The 23,306-nt window shown below is 32.2% G+C and overlaps 1 protein-coding gene across 7 annotated transcripts in view; it reads right to left on the bottom strand.

Annotated features, from left to right (window-relative positions):
• The window catches only part of Adgrl3 (adhesion G protein-coupled receptor L3), a 759,373-nt gene that overhangs the window by 570,602 nt on the left and 165,465 nt on the right, over positions 1 to 23,306 (bottom strand). For all 7 annotated transcript variants that reach the window (XM_071614317.1, XM_027947334.2, XM_071614313.1 and 4 more), the window contains exon 2: positions 19,631 to 19,695. The gene's annotated coding sequence lies outside the window, so the exon portion shown is untranslated. The remainder of the gene's footprint in view (positions 1 to 19,630; positions 19,696 to 23,306) is intronic.

Below are 23,306 nucleotides of genomic sequence, written 5' to 3'. Positions count from 1 at the left end.
AGTTTACAAAGGAAAGAAATACTGATGAAATATTGTCTTACTTAGCTCTCTTTAAAAAAAATCTTCAAATTATGTATGTTAGTAGTAAGACGAACTTGTAGTCCATATTAAAAAATTAGATATTTGACCTATGCAATTTAAATGCACCAGTTATCCTCACAGGCAGCATCAGAAGTTTCACTGATAACTACAGTCAATAGATGGAGGGTATATTGGATAGTGCTTTAATCTCATGCTGGGTCTCTTGGCTTTCCAGAATTTTGTGACTTTTCACAATTTTGTATCCTCATTTTTTTTTCCAAATTTATTGCAAAGAAAGGAGCAAAGAGAATATGTTCTCACAAAGTTGATGTCTATAAAAATTAAGATAATATATATGCAAATAGCAGGTGTTCAGAGCTTTCTCAATAGTGCTCACTATTTTCAGAATGAATGCTTTTACCATTCCCATGAATAACAGTATAAACTGCTTAATATAGGTTTGTTTATCCCTGGAAATAACTTTGACTTCTCTTCAAATACTTTTGGTTGAAATAAATAAAATATAATGTAACCATAAGTCACATCTGGCAAAAAAAAAAAAAATATATGGTGGGCTTAGTATTCTAGTGATAACCAGATGTACATTCTTTTTCTGCTTGTGGTTGACCACTAGACTGAGTAATGTTAATTACTTACAAAGCTTAGCATTTGGCGATGTGAAAAACATATTTTGCATTTAATACAAAGAAGTATCTCAACATAAGAATTTAACAAAGTTAGAATTTGTGATTCCAATTTGCACATCATGTTGCTATTTTTTTTTAAAAAAATGTATCTCATATTATTCACATTTAGCATATAATTTTACATTTTTATTTTAGGATTATGCAGAATTCCAGTCAACCAAAAATAAATGGTGTGTTCTTGAATACAACTTGGTATTCCATTTGGCTTAATGGACTGTTTTCGTGACATAGAAAAGCTTCACTAACTCTTCACAAAAATTTTTACTGTCATCATAAATCTTCAATTTAAGAATGCCTTTGGGTATTTTTATAGATATATGTCTGAACTAGATAGACCATAAATAATTTATCAAGATTCAGTGCTGAGTTTACAAATAATATTTCTTACAGAACCATGCCCCTTCAATATAGTTGAAATAGCCATAGTTTCTATAATCCAAATTACAATTACTGAGTTCCTGACACACAGAGAAAAGTATAACAGTGCCTATAAAATTTCATGTTTCCTTTCTTACTGGAAACAGTTATTCCTTGCAAAGTCATGATTGTTTTTATTCTTCATAATGAGGAAGCAACAGTGATTTCTAAAGGTTCTTGACATCAAGAACTCACATAAAATCCCCTCCTCAATGAATCCCATTTCTACATAGAGGCAAGTAGATGCTATAAAACCTTCCAAGATCAAGACTATGAAAATAGTTAGCAAAGAACTTTCTTATCAAGTGGCATCCAACATAAGGATATTCATCACTTTTATCTACATTGCAATTGCCTACACAGTCATTCATTTTTAATGATATCCTCATGTGTACATCAAATATTTGTATATTCTTTTCCAATATGAGGACAATAGTAGCATACTAGAATTCTAAAAGGACAAAAGTTTTCTATTTAAGCCATTATTTAATCATTACTGTGGTACTTTCTGACTTGATTATGGAAAACATGAAGGAATTTTTCCCTTTTGATTGATAGAACCAGAAACCTTTTGCAAAGGACATAAATAAACATGGTATTGATTTAGACTGTATTACTTACTACATACACTACTTGTTATTCAGAGTTATGATTTAAAAAATTGAAGTATTAAAAAAAACTGTTCTCAGTTCTTAGCAGTAATATTTAGCTGCGACAACCTTTATGATAAACAATTAAAGTCAGTAAATAGGGGCTGGGGTTGGGGCTCAGCAGTAGAATGCTTGCCTAGCACTTGCAAGGCCCTGGGTTCAACCCAATAAAGGTATTATGTCCAACTATAACTAAAAAAAATAAATATTTTTTTAAAAGTCAGTAAATAAAAGTGTCAAATGATTTGATCATATAATTTTTCAGGTAAACTGATTTAAAGATCAATTGAATAACTTTCTACAGACCATGGATTTATTCTTGTATTTTGGCAGACCAAAAGGTAAGCTGCAATAAGAAAAAAAGGCAAAGAAACATTTCTCTTTGTAGTAAATAAATAGGAAAAGTTACAGACACAGGCCCCCTACAGTGACAAGGTTTATTCCACAAGCTGACTTCTTTGTCTAGAACACTCCTCACTAGTTCCCATGGAGGTCTTATCTAACTAAGCCCATGAGGCTGTGAGATTATTTATTACATATTATATACATAATCATTATTATCATAATGTTCCCAAAATTATTATTCCTTTCCTTCAAAGGATATATTTTGGTTGGCAAATTACACATTACTTGGGTAATGTCTCTCTCTCAATGGACTATAAACTCCACAGTATCGAAAACTTGCTAACTATTATATATCCAGTACTAGCACAGATCCTGGCACAGGACTGAATTGAATCCCCTCAAAATTCTTATGTTGAAACCCTATCCCCAACATAACTGTTCAGAAGAAGCCTCTAAGGAATAATTTAAGAATCAATGAAGTCATAAAGTTTGCAAAGAAAATTCTCCCTCTATTTCCTATCCATACTACTGATTTCAATACTTCTAATCTCCAAACATGTGAGGATCTTTTTCAAACCATGGGATTCTCCAACACTCCAGATACCAAACAAGTATCCCATAGTTCATATCAATTCTGACCCAATCTACAGGGGTGGGGGTGGGGTGGGAGGTTAGCACAGACCCCACAGGTTAAGGACTCACTTCCACAAGACTGCCCTATCCCCAACTACAGACACCAGTGGCAAGCCCAGGTTGTTACCTGTGTTTCTGACTAACCAGCTACATAAATCAGAGGTTCCCACGACCTCTTCCTTGAATTCAAAAATTTTGTTAAAGTGGTGGACAAAACTTAAAAAACTACTTTACTTACTAGAAAAAAACAATGTTATAAGAGAAGACAATTTATAAACAACCAGATAAAAGAGATATGTTATACCACATATGGGACAAGAAGCAAAGAACATTAATGTCCTCTCCAGGCAGAATGTCCTCACAGTACCTCCATATGTCCATCAAACCAGAAGCTCTCTAAACACTGTTGTTTTGATATTTATGGAGCCTTTATTATATAGGCATGATTGAGTGAATCATTGACCATTGGTGATTAAGTAAATCTCCAGGCTCTCTCCCATCCTTGAAGGCTAGGAGGTGAGAGTGAATATTTCTACCCTCTAATCACATGGCAAGCAGCGCAGATCCTGAGGCTATCCAGAAGCCCCCAGCCACCAGTAATCTCAAACAGAAAGTTGCACACATATCAATCATTTCAGAGATTCCAGGAGTTGTAGAAGCTGTTTGTCAGGAGAAAGCTGGTTATTACTTCAGCGATTCCAAGGGTTTTAGGAGCTGTATGTCAGGAAACTGGGGCAGAGACCAAATCTTATTGTGTCACAAGGGTGAAGCACTTATAGGATTAGTGTTCTCATAAGAGACACCAGAAAGCTCTCTCAACCCCTGTACACACACCAAGAAAAAACCAGGTCAGGACAGAGTAAGAAGGCAGCCACATACAAGGCAGGAGGAATGCCCTCACTAGAAACTGAATGGGCTCATATCTTGTTATGGGACTCCTACGCTCCAGAACTATGAGAAAGAAAATTTCTGTTGCTTAAGCCACCTAAACAATTACATTTTGTTATGGAAGCCAAAAAGATTAATGCAAAGGATGGAAAGGACTCCCTTTGCTCTGAATTCATTTTTTTAATGAGAAAGAACAGACATTAAACTTCTTGGCATTGACAAACTTCATTTACTCTGCTGGAAGGAAGGAAAGTTATTAAGTTTAGGGAATATGACATACCCTGCTCATTCCTATTCTTCTCCAATCTCTGGGCAGCGAGACACTCTGACAACACTTGCACTCATCCATGCCCAAGTATTCATATATTAGCACTGAAAAAAATCTGGACACAATGAGGATTGCCTGATGTGAATATATGTTATAAAGTTTTTAACTATCTTATGAAAAATATTTGTCTGATTAGCATTTTCTATATTTAGAGCTAAAAATGCAATTTATATAGAAAATAAAAGAATATATTATATGTATTTTTTTCCAACAGAAATATCACTTGATCTCTTTAGAAAGTAAAGCTGGTGACATACAGCAATATAAAATCATACTAGTTCCTCAATAAAGCACTATTGCAATACAGGAAAAATTCCTTACTGAGCATCCCTCTTCTATTTTGTAGCACAAACCTTTCTCAGTCATGCTGGCATATGTATTTAATTATATGACACATAACTGTTTTCCAGTATATGCTAAGTATTTCAGTTTTATCTCAAATGAGACAGGAATATAACATAATTGTTTAATGATTATTATCCCCTTTCTTGACTAAAATAGATTCTTCAGAAATAAATATTCTCTAAACACATTTTGTCTACAGTAATTGGACACTCCAACTATTTTTACTAAAACAACCTTTTTATAGATTTTACATTCTACACACCCTGATTTAAGCATTCTCATTACTTTCTTAGGATTATTTTCATGTTGATGATAAAAACTCACTTAATTAAAATGAAAGCTATCACAATGAAAGACCATAAGCAAAAAAATCCTACTATTATAATTCTATGTAGCACATTAAAAACAAATTAATTCAGTGGGAAAAAAATTCTCCTCCCACTCAATTGTCACAAAGCCCCAAAAGTCAGGGTCAGCAGCTATTAATAAAATAGAATAATAATACTAATAATTTGGATAAATTCAAAAAATGCAGAGTGCTAGAAAAAAAAATCATTTAAAACCCCAATAAAAACAGAACATCCACAAGAGAATTACAACAGACCATTCAGTGTATTGCACTACCACGTGACATACCACTGGGCAAATATAATTAAGGACAAGGGAGCTGTACTTTTTTTTTTCTTTCTTTCTTTGGGGGGGTAACTTTAGCTGCACATATGGAGCATTTTGTTTCACTTCTGGTTTACTTTCCTTTAATCAAAGACCCCCACTGTAATGCCTTCACACAGGGCTTAGTGTTGTGGTTCCCATGGAAACCATAATTCTGAATGTCCTAACTTGTGTGATTAAAATTTAACACAAAGTAACATTGATAGTCTCTCCCATTTCCACTACCACCAATATCCAATTCTAATTAGCAGCACAATAACTGGTTTGGAAGGAATAAAGAGCTGTGACTACCATAGCTTCACATTGCCAGTTATTCACAGGGAATCTAAAGAACAATATATAGTGATGGTTCTCTTTTACAAAATGCCTAGTTTAAACAGAGGGATTATTTCTAGTTGACTTTCTCCTAACCTCCAGAAAATAAAGCATACATTTTCCTTTTTTAAAATATACTACAGAACTTTTTTCTTTTTTTCTTTTTCTGTATTTTTGTCACATGTCTGGGTTTGGAGCAAAAGATTTTCACAATTGCCTGACATACTAAGGTAATAAATGTACATAACAACATTTTAATTTTTCAAATCCAGTTATAATTATGTTAATTTCTATAATTATTACAATGACCTTTTCAATGTTGAATTAACCCTTCTAGATTTATTAATCATGAAGATATGACATATGCCAAACCTTTTTAACTTAAGTTTAAAAATTCAACTGTATCTTTTTCCTTTCATCCACTTTTTTTTTTTTCTTAAACACTCTAGGAGGAGCCGATAGACTCTCAGTACTACATTAAGGAAATATCTGCTTGCTTGCTAATTGTTTTGATTTGTCGAGAATTTATTATCTCAGGGGCATACTTTCCCTGACCTTGTGCTTGGGTGCTCACTACCTCTACTTATAACTCAGTATAAATTAATTGCATTAGTCAACACAATATCTTAAATTTAGAAATTATACTGTCATTCCAATAGCTTCTTATTTGACTTATCATATATGAGTAAACAGAAATGAAAGTTCTCCCCACCTTTGGAGAACTATCTCTCAAAAATTATTTTAAGTTCATAAAGCAGGAGTGAAGATGTAAAATATTAAACATTTAGAGTCAGGATAATTTAATTAAATGTGATAATTAAGTCTAACACTCTATTTTTGAGGGAGAAACTGAGGCCCATGGACCTCACATGATATCTTCAATACTTGAGTATTAGAACCAGTAATAGTAGTTTCAGATGTTCACTTAGTATTTTTTAATTATTTACTACAGAAGAGTAATATTTCTCTTACTATTTGCTGGCATTTTTTTCTACTTTTATTTACAAACCTAAATAATTTGAATATATAAAATATATAGCACTTGCACAATTGGTCTTGAAAATTAATGGAATCAAGTTAAAATATGAAAGAGATTAATTTATATAATTATAGATTATTATCTGATGCATGATTTCTATCATTTAAAAATTTTACACTTAAAATATTTTGTCTTAAAGATCATATCTTTAGCAATAATACAAATTTTAGAGTCAGAGTTAAACTAGTCAACAGTGCCCTTTATTAATTAATGTTAATTCCTACTGTAAAATTATTTTCTAAATTTTCTATATTCCTGAGAGCTTTACACTGTTCATTTAAATGGTCCACATCTTTAACTAAAGCTCTGAGTATTCACTGAAAATTTACTTTACATACCATTTGACATTTAAATAAATAAAAATTTTAATGATCGCCAAATACATGGACAATTCCCATTTCCGTATACATTCTACATACAAGTACAGGATTGTCCTGTATAAATGGTCCATTCAGGACTTCTTTATTTCTAATTAGAATATGTGAATAAATTCAAGTAACCTTAGAGTAAGTTATTGTTTCCTTTGCAGTTAGAAAGAAGGAAAGACGGAAAGGCACTGGGGTAAGTGTATGCTGGGGACAGGGTGGAGACAGTTAGGGAGACACAGGTGTGGAAAGAGAAAAAACATCTGCAAAAGAGAAGGGGAAGAGGAGAATAAAACAGGAAGATTTCTTTATTTATACATTCTCTGTATCAGATCTAATATGGTTGCTAAAATAAGTATTATACTTTGAAAGATCCCTGGCATATGGCACTTCCTATTTCAGGATTATACCAACAGAGCCAAATATGTTGTTAAAAAGTAAGAATAACAGAAAGAAAGATGCTGTATAACAGAGACTCCCTAACAGAGTTAGAGGAGAAAACAACAGAAGGAGTCATGAAGGTAGAAAAGTCAGCAAAACCTAGAGAAGTCAAGAAACGCAAACTAATACTGCATCTACCGATGTTTGCTGTGTATGGTCATCATGGATTAAAGTCACTAACTCTGGCTGAAGACTTGAAATGTGAAAAACTTTGCCATATTTTAAAAGTTATGATACAAAGGCAGAAAAAAAAAGATAAAAGTATTCATCTCAGTGAAGAAAAGAGTAACATATTCTTTAGGTTAGACTGTGGTGCAATTTATTGCCAATATGTCTATAAAGACTCACTCCGTGCTACTTAATGAGGAGTTTACTAAAATTAATTTATTAATCAATTAAAATTCAAAGAGAATATCTTTTTTTCTTTTTAGAATTTCAAAGTATGCTGTCTACTAAACTGCTAATTATCACACTCATTCAAACTATTTCTTATTCTTAATGCTTGGACATATAAGAAAGGACACTGACAAAATTTCAGCACTGCAGTTTCAGTAAAACATTGTTCAATGTTCTTGTTCTCCAGGTAAAGTAAAATGTGTCAAAATCAACATCATTTTATTATTTCAACATTTGAAGTCTAGCCTGCTGGGTATGATAATGACTTCTAAAATAATATGAAGAATGGTCCCTCCAGAAATGTCAACAGAGCACTTGCTTACGAAGTCCAGATTTACTTACCTGATCAAAATACAGCATGCCATGGTTCTCCAGTGACCATTTTACTACTCATCCATTATATTTTTGACAAATATATACCAAAAGGATCTTGGGAGTAAACTATGGAGAAGTAGCAATTTTTATTTAAACTTTAAAACCTTTATTTGAAGAAATGATTCTTAGTGATAAGAGACTCAACATAGCCCTGAGGAGCCTCAAAAAAGTTTATGTTCTCAAATGTTTGAGGGGAGATTAGGGACTTCTGGGGCTCATTCACATTTTTTTCAAAGGAGATATTCACATGCAGAAGGTAGAAAACAAGGAACTAAACACAATTGATCTCAACCTGCATCTTCAGAAGCTGGGTGTTGCAGCTAGAGATACAGGAGGGTGAGGAAACAGACAACAGGGCTCCTTAGAAACTAGAGCTAGAAAGAGATCTTCAATTCATCCCTCTCTGGGTAAGAAGGTGGGTTCTGAAAGAATCTGAAACCATGCAGGACCTCAGGAAGACATGTGCTCTCATTTTTACCTACAGTCCACAAAAAGTAGGAGATCAAAGCACTGCAGGAGACAAAATGGCCAAAACCTCAGTTATATTTCATCCAATGTAAATCATAACAAAAATATCTACTTTCAGATTAACAGAAAATAAAAAAATGTGTTATTATGTAACCCAGTACACATATTCCCATAAAAGGTTTTTTTTGTTGTTGTTTGTTTGTTTGTTTTGGTAAATTCCTCATTTTTCGCTAATTTAAGGTTCTATCAATGTCAGTAATTCTTTCTTTTTTTCCTTAAAAGAAAATCTTTATCCTCCCTAATGGCAGAACAGGGCCGAGATTATAACTAGTCTGCATTCTACATATACTTAACCTGAATATACTAAAGGGAAAAATCTAACTTTTTTCATTAACTTTAAACTTTGTCAAAAGTTTAATTTGTGCTTTAGCTAAAGCTAAAACAATTTTGTGACTGGATAGTATGCATATATAAGAAATATGTCCGGCTGGGTTTATGGCTCAGCAGTAGAGTACTCGCCTAGCACATGCAAGGCCCTGAGTTCGATACTCTCACCACATAAAAATAAATAAATAAAATAAAATAAAGGTAGTATTGTGTCCAACTACAACTAAAAATAAATATTTTTTTAAAAAAAAGAAATATGTCAAGCACTTGAGTTCAAGGAACCCTGCAGACAGCACTTCACAAATTAATTTTTTCCATCACTATAGTAAATGCAATTTTAAAATGATTTCAATTCAGATGTAGTTTTTCACAAAGTTTCATAACTGTAATATGTCCTGGTTAGTTTGGTCAAGAATCCATTAGTTTATTATTTCTTGTTTGTCTAGCAGCATTATCACAATGTACTCTCTCAGAAGACAGGATAATAAATATATCAGTATTATATTTTCTACTGTAACAGTTGAGCTATTCCCTTCCATATCAATGTTTTCCAAATTGTTGTATATTAAATTTGTTCCTCAAGAGACTATTGAATGTCATTCCAGTTACAATGTTTACAGATATCTTCTCTGATCAATTTCAAATGTGGTACAATTGCTCTTTTTTTTTCTTTTCTTTTATATTGGGAATTGAACCCAGGTGCACTTTATCACTGAGCCATATCCCCAGCCCTTTTTTTCATTTTGAGAAAAGATCTCACTAAGTTGCTTATAGCCTAAGTTCCTAAGGAATTGGCCGTTGTTTTAATGAAAGCTTTAATTTATTATGATATTTTGCCAAATGGATCTAATAACCTACTAGGTCCTTCAATATTTTATTATATTTATAATCTAGGATTAACAACATAACAGTGCTTTGAATGCATGTAGGAAAGATTTAAGCAGAGAAAGCCCCTCAAATAACATATTTAACCAAGTAAAGCAAAGTTATTAGAAATGATCTGTATAAACTTTGTTCAGAGATACTTTTCAGAAGATATATATACCACAAAGATTTTATATTTTCTGTATTCTGAATCTACAAGCAATTTTTTCAAAGGTAATTTTTTTAGAAATTAGGAATAATATATTTTCTGATACTGGCAGAATGATCAAAAGCATTCATTTTCTTTGGAGCTTTATACTATATGGAGAGTAAATATCAAACTCTCATTTTCAACTATCTACCATTGAATTACCTAAAAGTATTGCTAATTCAGTGTATTACAGTCTTAAAGACATTAAATTGAAACAAAAAAATAACCTATAAACTTCATTTGTGCAGTCAATAACATAGAAGCTTTCTTCACTTGTGGCTAATAACACCGGGATACAATTTAACAAGAAGTATTTGCTTACAAAATGTAATTTCTTCATTGAATTTTACAATGGTAAGTTTACATGATTATACATGCATTACCACCAAGTTTTATGAAAATCTAGCCATTCACAATTTTTGGCAACAAAGCCAACAAACAACTGCTTGCTTCCATTATATTTCTAAGAGGCAATTTGAGAGGATACTCCCTAGGAATTAAATTTTGTAGATAAACATTTTAGCAAATTGCATTATTGTTGTCAGAACACTGAAGGCAGCAGTAGGCCAAATCAAGAAATTCAATTTCTTTATTTCTTTCTTTTAAGCAATTAAAGTCTCTTTCACTAACACATTAGGAATCAAGAAAATGCATATTTTTGATATTGAAAAAACAAGAAAGGTGAAAAAATATTTAAGTAATAGTCTATAATGTTCAAAAGAAGAAAAAGTCTGGGCTTTCTCCTGGGACAAATAAATTCTACAGGTATATATATTCAAGGTTTATGTGAAGGAGTAGTAAAAGGAGTGTACCACTTGAACTTCCATCAGTGCTAAGAGCACTGGTATTTGCAAATAGCCCATGGAATACTATAGCTAACTTTGGCCATCCATTTCAGGTATTTTATTTTTAATCTGGCCATTTTATCCTATCTATAATACATCTCTCATACTTCTAAGATATCTTCTCATTAATACCACAATCATACTTGTCTAATTAGATACCTTCTTTTTTTAATATTTTGTTTTAGTTGGACACAATGCCTTTATTTTATTTTTATGTGGTGCTGAGGATTGAACCCAGTGCCTCACATGTGCTATGTGAAGGCTGTACCACTGAGCCACAACTCCAGCCCCAGGTACTTTCTTTAATATAAAAAAGTGTCCTCTTAATATGTCCCTAAGGTCCTCTTAAGTTTCCAGACTCAATACTCTATCATTCAGGAAAATAATATTCCCTCCCAAACTGATCAGTCATTATTCTATATTGAATAATGAATGGTTTGCTCTTTCCATGACCATTTTCTCAGAATGTCTATTCTCTTTATCTGATAGTAAAATCCTTTTCATATGAAAACAATACCTGAGGCTTTTCACGAAGAATTACCCACTTTTCCTCAAGCATCTATTACAGTAGCTAACAAATTATAATACAACAAGTTGTACATGTTTCTGTACCTCCAGATAGTCTTTCAGTTTCCTCCAAATTAAGATAGTTACTCCAGAATACAGTGGATATATTATGCATATCAGACAATAATATAATATGAACCAAATAATTACCATATATTAAAATTAATGTTTTATCCTTTACTTTGAAGACATAAGATTTCTTACTATCTTAATGAAGCAGTAGTTTTTCTGTATTATTCAAGTATATTCAAGTGATATTTTTAATCAGTCTCTTTCTCTTGTAAGTATATAAAGTTCGTATAAAAATGTATTTTCATACGGGGTAAAAATGGGAATTCATAACCCACTTGAATCAAAGTGTGAAATATGATATATCAAGAACTATGTAATGTTTTGAACGACCAACAATAAAAAATTTTAAAAAAATGTATTTTAATTCTGAAAAAAAGAATTTATTATGAAGTCTATGTTTCATAATTAAAGGGAGGCACTAATTAAAGAAATAATATTCAAAATTCTGGAAAATTGTTTAAATTACAATTTTCAATAAAAGCCTAATTTAATAAATAATGGAAATAGGAGTTTTCGTTTTCTCATGCATTTAATCTAATTTACATCTACAATTTTTCTTAATACTAAACTTTGAAAAACATTAATGATTTCATAATGTTCAAGTTTTCTGGAATATTCTGAAATTCTTTTTGAGCACCAAACTGTTTTTAAAAATTATTAGTATTTTTAAAAATCATATAACATGTGTGTATGTTTTACTTCTAACAGAACACACACACACACACACACACACACATATGCAAACTTTCTCCTCTCAGTGACACAAGATCATCACAGAATTGCACCATCATATTTTTTTAGAGTAAGAAGGTCCTTTATGGATAATCTAATGCTGCCCTCACTAATTGGACAAATGAGAATACTACAATCCAGAGAGATTATGTAACGTGCCCTGGGTCTCACAGCAAGTTAATAGGAAGACCAGGCCTAGAGTGAAGACAGCATGATCTCCACTTCTTCCTAACAGGACTCATATTTGTAAATTGCAGATGTCTCAGACTCTTGGATACACAAAGAAACTTTACTGTGACATTCAATGGACAGAACATGATAATATTTACTAATATTTTTATAACTTAGTGTTTATTTGTTCCCTGTTCTTAATATCCAATGTAAAATATCTTTAATTTTTGGTATTTTTCTTTCCCAAATTAATGATTTAGATATGTGTTGTCTTGTTTTCGGTTTTTTGTCTGTCTTTTGAGATGGTTCTGGCTAAATTACCAAGGCTGGCCTCAAACTTGGTATTCTCCTGCATCAACCTCCAGAATCAGAATCGCTTGGGGTTACATATGTGTACCAACAAGCATGGCAATCTATGGAGTTTTCTATGACTAAATTTGTCAGAACATACAGTAATTTTTTTTTCTCAATGAGGGTGATTCTATTTAAAATCACTTGAAATGAGCATTAGTTTAGTCATGAGCATTCGTTTAAATAAAACATGTAATGTGGCATCTAGCACAAAACAATAGTGAAGGTACCCTTCCTATGGCTATTTGTTTTGGCATCATTTACTACAGGAAACAAGATACTTACAAAAGGAAAAAGAAAAAACAAATGCTGTGGAAGAAAAAAAAATCATAAAAGGAGCACTTTTCAAGTAGATGATGTAATTTTTCTACCTAGATTCAGAAACCAATAAAAGCAAATCTTGCCATAGTCAGTATACTATTAAAAATGAACAAAACCTAGCCTTTAAACAAGATAAATTTTTCTTCACAGCACCTAATTTTATAATAACAGTGGAACCATGAGTAGAAACTAAATAGAAACAAAAATATGTCATAGCAAAAAAACTTGTAAATAATAAAAAAGTCAATGTGTACACTTCCCATAGGCTCCAGCAATGTCACTCACAGGTACTGACCCTACAAAGATGAGAACTTAAGCACATGCAGGCTCCTGCATACAAACCCACACTACAAGTGAGTATTTTCTTTTTAATCTTTTTTTTCCCCACAAGAATGGTTTGTTAGCAACTTTATTTTATACTACTAAAAATTAGAGAAAAAAAACCTAGATGTTCTTCAATAGGTGGCTTCATAAATGAGCTACGATACATTCATTAACAGTGGCATACTACTCAGCAATAAAGAAGGGAGGAGTTACTGAGACATTCAACAAGGGAAGCTTTTAAAGATATCACGCTTAGTGATGGCCGTCAGTCTCAAAAGGCTACAACTCTATGATGTTTTTATATGAGACTGAAAAATTTAAAGCACAGGAATAGAGAATAGTCCTGCCACTGTCATAAGTTAGAAATAGGCACAGGGAGTCATAGCAAAGGAGCAGCAAGAAGGAATTTTTAGGTGATAAAGCTGATAACCTAACTGGTGAAATAAGATAATTCTTTAAAAATAACAGATTTCATAGACTTATAAAGGAAAGAAAACATACAAAAATTATAAGTATAGTTATGGATAGAAAAATAGTTGTAGTTTCTTGGGCATATACATTTGTCAAAATTCACCAAAAACTAACAATGCATAATTTTAGCAGCATGTGCTTAATAAAATTTAAATGTATTGATGCAAAAATCTTGAACAAACTTCCCTCCTAAAAGTAAACAAAAATGTTAGCCAATGATGCACTATTTCTAGCTATGACACAAAAGATCAATCTATAAATATTTGTAGCTTGCAACAGACCTAATTCTATTTAGATACCACCCCCCCGCATTCAGGCAGAAACAGGGAGTTTTTGGAATCATCATATAATTTTCTTCTATCCCACGGCTTACAGGCAACATTGGACAGTTTTTAAAAGTTTTATAAAGAAGGTCTAACCCAGAACAGGAATCAGAATATGAGGTTTTGACAAGACTTTTGCTAGTTCAGGTTTACCCACAAACCCATAAATAATAGAAAATGTACATCATAATGAGTATGGAGTATATACTGATTTTATAGTATGTACTGATCTTATAAAATAAAAATCTACTATAAGCATTTTTTAAAATAAGTAAGTATAGTCATTTTCTACCTAGTTTTAGCAGAAAAGTTAACTGAAAAAAAGCAGTACATGCCAAAAATACAAATGCCAGCACACTCAATAATTGGTTCTGACTTCATTAACCTTTATTAAAAAAAAAAACCCTCTGTTGGAAATGGATTTTATTTTTGTTTTTGTGAATGAAACGTATTTTTGTTGTTTTGTTTTTACTCCATTTCCTGCTCACAGCTTCATGGCCTGTTCCATGGTATCAGTAGCAGCTAACAATTTTTGCACTACTCAACTGACTGGCAGCTATCATTCGAATGTCAGACTTATCTTTATGCAGATTTCCAAAGGTTACCATTTATGCATGCAAATTCTGAAGGGCACTAACTATACAGCTGACAGATTGTGACAGCCACTATATCTCCAAGAATGGAATAAGCAGGAATGACTGTCTGAATAATTAATATGCTTTTACTCTGCCCATGGCCAGTTTTTACATCCTGCACTTTATGACTGTGGTTTTGAAATTAATTAGAAAATGTAATTTCATACCAAATCAAAACTTTAAGTAAAAATTCTACAAACAAAAGTGTAAAACAGTAAGACAATTCATGACCTCTGTTTAATGTCTTATATTTTCAGAGGTCACTCCTATCAAGATGAAAATTAATACCTAGTTCTGGACATTATTTCTGTAAAGCAACATTATTTCTGTAAAGCAACATTATTTCTGTAAAACATTACATCATTACTTCTATAAAGTAAAATACACACACACACACAAAAATTTAAAGAAAAACAGAACTCATCCAGGATATTCAGCTCAAGTAAATGCACTATCTTCAACACAGTTTTCAGTTTCAAACCTGAAATTCATCCCTGATTTCAACTTCTCTCTCAGCACTCAGTGTAATCAGCCAATAAGATCTATCAATTTTGCTTTGTAAATATTATCAAATGTGCTACTATCCCTTAATCCCCACTGTTATTCACTTAAAGTGGATCATCATCATATCAACTGAGTTACTGCAGACATCTTCCAGATAATCAAAATACCTGTAGTCATGTAGTCACCCACACAACTTCCAGAATTACGTAATACAGAAATTCATGCGCAAGGCCAGTGGTACACTTATAGACACATAAAAAGAGAAACTAAAAGCATGCTATAAAGATAAGATACTTAGAATGTGTGAACTAATGAAAAGAGGCATTAAATCAAACTTTGTATAATATTATGGCGATACATATTCTGGAGAAGAATAAAGCAGATGGGGGCAGAGCATACTCTCAGTTTCAATATTAAATAGCATGTGTTGGGAAGGCTGTCGTGAGGAGGATGTTTGCAGTTTAGGAAGTAAGCCACATGAATAACTGGGAAACTAATTGGAAGAGAAACCAAGAAGGCTAGAGATCTTAGATGGAGAGGCCTGGTGTATTCTTCACCGGCAAAGAAGCCAGGGCAGATAGAGCGCAGAGGAGGCTTAAAATGGAAGACTTACAGTGAAAACAGTCAGGTGGGTGTATATTATCCAGACAGGAGGGACCTCTGATGTGGATCAGGGTAGTAACCTAGGAGGTACTCAGGAGAAGTCAGAAGATGCTGATAAATATGCAACATGTCAGAAAGGGAATGTAAGAAGTACTTCAAGATTTGTGCCTAGAACTCTGGTGAGAATGGTGTTACTGAATAGGCTTTTTTTTTTTATTCTGGAAAAATTTGATTTGAGGTTTGGTTAAATATATTTAAAGAGACCATTTACTGGGCTGGGGGGTGTAGCTCAGTGGTAGAACCTAGGATGTCTGAGTCCCTGGCTTCAATTCCCAGCACCTCAAAAAAAAAAAAAAAGGTGGGTCATTTACTATGGAAAATACCCTTCCTCAAGCACATCATTATTGAAGTTCAAAACAAAACGGCACTTTATTTTATAAACATTTACATTGTGCTTAAGGTATGTCTACCGCTACTGTATGGCAGTAAATTTTATGCACTCCATGTTACACACAAGGAAAGTGAAGCCCAGAGAAAGTACAACAAATTCATATATTGAGTCTATCTTCAAAGTGTGAGCTTTTTACTTCCTCTTTCTCCACCCTTGCTTCATATTTTATTATTAAACTAGAATCTAGAGTTTCTCAGTGTTGAGGGTACGGGAAGACATAGACTAGTGATAGAAATGAAGGAATTTCTAGGGTGATTAATATGTTCTATACCTTGATTTTGGTGACACGTAACTTTATCTGCTTGTTAAAGCAGAATGATACATTTTAAAGAATGAGCTCATTCTATTGGAAATACACACCAATAAACCAGTCTTTAAATAATACAATCTAGCAAATACTATTAATTGATACAAGCTGGAAATGACACACACACACACACACACACACACACACACACAAATTATGCCTACACATACATTCCAAATGAAGAGTACTACATAAGAGTTCTACATTTTCTCATAGTTCATGTATTAGTCTAATACTTGGGTTTTTTTCCTGATTAAAGCAATACTTTCTACATCATCTTCCAATAGTATTTTATGATGAAGTAATATATTTTATTTGTTCCCATACAATTTTTCATGTGTAATTACAGCCAGTTTTCCACAGTGGGAAGAGAGAGGGTTTCCCCCAGTGAATTTGTTCCTTCCCTACAGGAAATCTCAAACAATACTTCAATATGTTTTTCATGAAGTTTAGTAAAAAGTTGTAAATTACTAGATAAAGCATAACTTTAAATACAGATAAAAAAGAGATTTTAATTTTATATTCCAGGTATAAAGTTATTATAAATTCTGATATTCACATTGCTGTGTACTATCATTACCATGTACACTCAAAACCAAATATTCTTAGGATATGAGATAAATACCAAAAAGAAGTGTAAAAAAATACTTCAAATGTCCCTTAACTGAAGAATGAATGAATAAAATGTGTTATATAAAGGAATATTATTCTCCCATGAAAAGAAAGAAAGTCATGAGCATCCTACAATAGGGTTAAACTTGAAAATATGCTAAGTGAAAGGACTGATATAAAAGCTCATCCATATGATTTCATTTATAAGGCAATTCCACAAAGAGAGAAACCATGTTAGTGGTTGCCAAGAGAGGAACTGAGGGATGAATGTGTATAAACTGTCAAAAGATACAAGGTTTCCTTTTAGAATGCTTAAAATGGTATATAATGTGATAGCTGACTGACTTATGAATATAACAAATACCAATATATTTTAAAAGGGTGAATTTATTATATATTAATAATATCTTAATTAAAGAATGAGGAAACATACACTGCCAACCATTCATCATGGTAAAATCCCCGATTCCTTCAAATACTTCAGATTTGGAAGCTGTCATAGTCATTACAGTAAATATTGTCTTAATTCCTTCTTATATTTTTTAATGAAAATAAATATGAGGAAATATTCTGAAATATGATTTCCACTATTGTTCTGAAACATTATTTCCATTATTCTTGAGTATGCTAGAGACAGTCAAGCTAAAAAAGTCATTTTTTATGGCAGACATGGTATCCGTGAGCTATTCTAAATCTTCTCCCAGTTCATCTTGCTACATTTTCTCATCACATCGGTACTCTTTCAGTAACACTGAAAATAGCTGTCCTTCTAATGGCCAGTCCTTGCTACTTCACAAATCAGTCTGCGAGCTGGGAATGCCTCGCCTTCACTCCAGTGAATTTCACAGCTTCTATGATGGTTTCAAGACCCACCGAGAAAACTGAACTGCTTCTACCTTTCTTTTCTAAGAGTTTGTCAATAACTCATTGAAAGTATGTACAACAGTACCTAGAGCTTCATCTTTACCTTTAGCTTTTAATGTCTCCTGAGGAAGTGCATTTAAGTCTTGTTTGGTTTAATTTTAATTTATTTATTTATTTATTTATTTTACAAAAAGGAATGGTTGAATAGACCTGTTTTTTTGGTTAACTGGATTAATTTATTTCACTAACATTAAGTACCAAATAAACCATTTCATTTTCAGTTTAGAAGAACAATGTCTGCAAAATTTAGAGGCGAATGTAATAAGCCAATAAATACAAATGAAAGATTCAATCATATCTATTCTAAAAAATGAAAATAATACATGGGAAATTAATGCAGTGATGGAGAAATCAAGGCAAAAATATTTAAAGGATGGAATATCAGTCCAAAAATTTCACCACCTACAAAGGCAAGTGCACTGTTTTCATAGTGCTAACTCACTCAGCACTTTTAAGGCAACGAGAAAATAGAGAATCTATGAAAACAGATTGATAGTAGTTTATAATATATATCAATTATATTAGTAATCCAAATTGAATGAACAGAAATTACTGTAATATGTACAATGTAAAAGTTGATATTTCTAATTTTAGGGTGCATATTAATAATAACTCACATTTTAGACATTTACAAAGTTCTTTACAGAATGTAATTTCAGTAATTTCAAGTATAAAGGAAATTCCAATATTAATGTTGATTGCTTAATATAAAGGTTCTTTCTGCCTTCTATGATTTGCTGGGAAAAATATAAATACATGCGCTAACCTAAGGTTATACTCTGAAATTGTTCATGTTGTACTCTATAAATGTTTGTTTGCTTGGTTTGATTTGGTTTGGTTTTGATACAAGGAATTGAACCCAAAGCACTTTACCATCAAACTACATTCCCAGCCCTTTTTTAAATTTTTATTTTGAGATGGGCTCTCACCAAGTCACTGAAGCTCACTTGGAACTTGTGATTCTCCTGCCTGAGCTTCTCAAGTCACTAGGATTACCTTAAATATATTTGTGATAAATGTAATCCTCACTTTTGAGAATAACTTGCTTTATATTAAACATCTTGTTATCAAATGAACATATTTTATCTCCTAATACTCATTCACAATTAAATGAAAATGAAAGAAAAATCAAATGAATTAAAAATGACATTCATATGTTGTCCATGTACCAACTGAAAAACAAATCAGCATCTTTATTTCTCATTAGTTAAATAAATAACATCATATATACCTTTTCAACACAGAGCTAATAAATCTATTCATTTTTAGCCCATTTGTTTTTCAGATAGCTAAAGCATATTTCCTCAAAATAAAGTATGCTTAACTCTATTAGTTGTAATTTGTTCAGAAAATATCGATTTATTTTCCTAATCTATATTAATAAATGTCAATTTATTTCCCCAAAATACATAAAATTCCATTTTAACATGTTCTGCATTTTTGATATGACAAAAACTCATAAAAGCATATGCTAACTTGAACATAAATACAGTAAACATAGTTTTTAAATTACTAGTAAATATGACTGGCAACAATAATCTATCAATTACCTTAGTTTGTTCTTCAATTACTAAAAATCCATGTTTTTTCCTCCAACTTAACAAATTAAACATTCCTGTAAAAAAGAAAAAAAGATTCAATTAAACACCAAGAAAAAAAATATTTTATTTTTTGGTTATATAGAACTATTTGAGTAATTCCTGCTACTTGACAAGTCTATTTTTCATTCACAATGCTTAGTGTGTCATAGCAACAGACTATGATAAAAAGAGGCAATTCAGGTTACATCTGAAGCATGTTCACTGGACATGTGAATGAATCTGGTAGGTACAACATTTAAATATTTTTCCTAATTAAAAGAACATACAAGTTTTAAAACAAATTCTAAGACTTCTAAGAACTTGCCTAGTTTCTTAACAAGAAGCACTAAAATGTTGATATATATCTTATCACTTTTACCTTTAGAAAACTGCTGTGGAAAATAATTGAGAAACACCTTAATATGTTTTAGTACATAATCATACGTGCCCCCAAACATGAATGCAACATTCTCTATACACTTATATATTCATACAGACTATGATTATAAAAATCAAGATAAATTCAAGGTTTTTTTAAAAAATTAGAAAAATACACAAAACGAGTTTACTTCAATCTTTGATAAACAGGATTTTATTTGTCTTCATTTTCTTTAAGATATCATGATTTTTTCCATTTCTTGTGTTATTAAATTAAAATTTAATATGCCAGATTCTTTTCCAAAAAAAAGAGTATTTTCCTACAAAGCATCTTCCTTACATTTTAATGTTCACTAGTAATAAGACAATGGTCATACCAAATTTTAAAATTTCTAGTAAATCTATTTAATAGCTTTAAACAGTCATCCATTTCATTATTTATTCTGATATTTAAATGTATCACAGTATTTTCATAGTAACACTTTGCTCTTAGTAGAAAGTCAAGGAACTACACATATGTCAAAAGAGTGACAAAAGCCATCATCTATTCAAGCATTGTGTCACCAAATGGATAAGAAATTAGAGATAGGGCAAAAAGTCAACAGGATAAAATTAAAATTGAGTTCTTAGTAAAATCACTATTATTTGAAATTAGGAATACTATAACCTAATACAAAAACAAATTTGTGGATTTGCTAATGAAAGTATCCTATTTTGTTTGCAGATTTTAAAATATTCAACAATGGAACCCACTGTATTTTTTCTAGTGAGTGTCTACTCATATTTGGCCAATTAGTAAGGTTTTATACCAGAATTGTAACCAAAACCCACAGTTGAATGGCATATTTGGTTACGTGGACAGGCAACTAAAAGCAATTTTCAAACCAACTGCTTGGATTTAATTTTTTAACAACCACTCTCTCAAAAAAGGAAGAATGTTTTTTCAAGAACTACTGACTATGTACATGGGTTACACAGACACACCCCCCTTAGTTTTTGAAGAATGGTCATATCCCATTTTGAAAATATTTTACATATCCTGAACAAGCATGCATACTGACAGCACAGGCTTAACTACAAATATCATCAGTCTTTAGGGCTTTCTCCTCCCATGTAGGAAATAGTTTCTGACATCCAAGCAGGACCAATACTTCCCAAGTGCTCTCTGACACACCACACCCACCTCACCACAGGCAGATCTACGCATGTCTTCTAATGCTCCCATACTTCTTTGTTTTGTTCTTTATTTTGCTGAACTGTACTCTGTTTTAAGAACTCTGCCTTCTTCTGTATCACCTCTCCCGATAGGCACATAATAAGGGCCTCAAAAATGCTTATGGGGTAAACAAAATAGTTGCATTTTTTATAATTTTTTTAAAAAAATGTTTCTTGGAAACTGTGATACAGTAATACAAAATCAAAACTGTAGCATTATATGTGTCTTTAGTTTTCACAGCTGCCTTTATAGGTTTGTTTCTTTTTCTTTTTATACATAAGAACAGAGACTCTTTAATTTACAATATGGTTTTCAACATTGCATCACTTTACTCCATTATAGCCACTTTGGGCACTTAAGAGTAGGCATAGAGCTCAGACCAAGGACAAGCTTACATAGAGCCACTTAGCCCCCTGATGAGACTGGCAGGTATGAGGCCCAGCAGAGGAAAGGAAAGCTGAAGGGAATGGAAAAAAAAAAAAAAAAACTAAGAAAAGAGAATGGCATCTTAACAGATGATACTGTTCTATCAGTATAAAGTAATAGGGCTAAATTTTGCCTACACTTCATAACTTGAACTAAAAGAGATTTTTAAAAACTAAGTATTATAAATGTTTGATTTGCATTTCTCTAAATGCTAGAGATGTTGAACATTTTTTCATATATTTCTTGATTGATTGTATATTATCTTCTGAGAAGTGTCTGTTCATTTCCTATATTGATTGGGTATTTGGATGTTTTTGATGTTAAGATTTTTTGAGTTCTTTATATGTCCTGGAGATTAGTGCTCCACCTGATGTGCATGTGGTAAAAATTTGCTCCTATTCTGTGGGCTCTCTCTTCACTTCACTGATCATTTCTTTTGCTGAGAAGAAGCTTTTCAGTTTGCATCCATCCCATTTATTGACTACTCATTATTTTATTACTTGTGCTACAGGTGTCTTGTTAAGGAAGTTGTGGCCTAATCCAACATGATGAGAAACTAAGATTTCATCTCACTCCAGTCAGAATGGCAGCTATTAAGAATAAAAATAACAATGAGTGTTGGCAAGGATGTGGGGAGAAAGGCACACTCATACATTGCTGGTGGGACTGCAAATTGGTGCAAACAAATTGGAAATTGGAAAGCTGTATGGAGATACCTTGGAAAAGTTGGAATGGAACCACCATTTGACCCAGCTATCTCACACCTCGGTTTATACCCAAAGGACTTAAAAACAGTATACTGTAGTAATGCGGTCACATCAATGTTTATAGCAGCTCAATTCACAATAGCTAAATTGTGGAACCAACCAAGATGCCCTTCAATAGATGAATGGACAAAGAAACTGTGATATATTTACACAATGGAATATTACTCAGCATTAAAAGAGAATAAAATCATGGTATTTGCAGGTAAATGGATGGAGTTGGAGAATATCATGCTCAGTGAAGTAAGCCAATCCCAAAAACACAAAGGCCAAATGTTTGCTCTGATATGTGGATGCTCATCCATAATGAGTGTCGGGGGAGGTAGTATGAGAGGAATGGAGGAACTTTAGACAGGGCAAAGGAGAGGAAGGGGAAGGGAAGGGGTATCAGAGTAGGAAAGATGGTGGAATGAGATGGACATCATTACCCTAAGTACATGTATGAAGACATGAATAGTGTGACTCTACTTTGTGTACAACAAGAAACATGAAAAATCGTGTTCTATATGTCTACTGTGAATTGAAATGCATTCTGCTGTCATGTATATCAAATTAAAATAAATATTTTTTTTTTAAAAAGCAATAACAATAAATAAATAAATAAATAAATATGTTTGAGCATGTGACTAGAGGGAAAGCACTTAAGGAGGACCTAAAAATTTGGTGTGTTTTAGTTAATGTATTCAAAAATCTATATATTCTTTAATTTATATTTATACATAGTTCAAAAGTAACATAAAAGCAATGAACTAGAAATTATTGCTATTCACTAGAGGGCTTGTGAAATGGGTCTAAGTACTAGATTGCTTTAATTAAAATTTAAAAGTTAGATTATCCTATGCTTTGCATCAAACTTTATAAA

This window comes from Marmota flaviventris, chromosome 7 (assembly GCF_047511675.1).
Source record: "Marmota flaviventris isolate mMarFla1 chromosome 7, mMarFla1.hap1, whole genome shotgun sequence".
Classification (NCBI taxonomy): Eukaryota; Metazoa; Chordata; class Mammalia; order Rodentia; family Sciuridae; genus Marmota; species Marmota flaviventris.
The sequence above is the reverse complement of the archived record's forward strand: the minus strand, read 5'-3'. Positions and strand labels throughout refer to the sequence as shown.